This window comes from Morone saxatilis, unplaced genomic scaffold (assembly GCF_004916995.1).
Source record: "Morone saxatilis isolate NCDOM2014 unplaced genomic scaffold, NCSU_SB_2.0 Contig11, whole genome shotgun sequence".
NCBI classification, from domain to species: Eukaryota; Metazoa; Chordata; class Actinopteri; family Moronidae; genus Morone; species Morone saxatilis.
In genome coordinates, this window is record NW_023339663.1 from 6,334,813 (window position 1) to 6,335,170 (window position 358).

At 34.4% G+C, this 358-nt stretch overlaps 1 protein-coding gene across 10 annotated transcripts in view; it reads right to left on the reverse strand.

Moving 5' to 3' along the window:
* Positions 1-358, reverse strand: part of myo9aa (myosin IXAa) — a 104,370-nt gene that overhangs the window by 39,620 nt on the left and 64,392 nt on the right. The window lies entirely within an intron of this gene.

Sequence of the window (358 nt, forward strand, 5' to 3'; positions counted from 1 at the left end):
ACTAAAGGTAGCTAGCAGATCTTAGTATCTGCCATCTTTAAACGTGGTGCTTTAAATCACATACGTAAATGTATTATAATTTATTTTCTAGTCGTCTCCTTCATTTCCTTTGTGCGTTGTGTTGTAGGAAAAAAGTGTAAAACACAGGAAAAACAAAATTCTACTTTTATTTTAGTAGACACTGTCTGTTTTGAGTATACTATTACCACTCACACTGCACAACTCAGAACGTATTTGGAGCAGAGCGACAGTCTGCAAACAACTAACTGAAACTTGCCTCACACAAGACACAACAAAACATGTGTGTGTACCCTGTTTTTAAATATTAACACTCTATGGGAATGATGAAAATAAAATA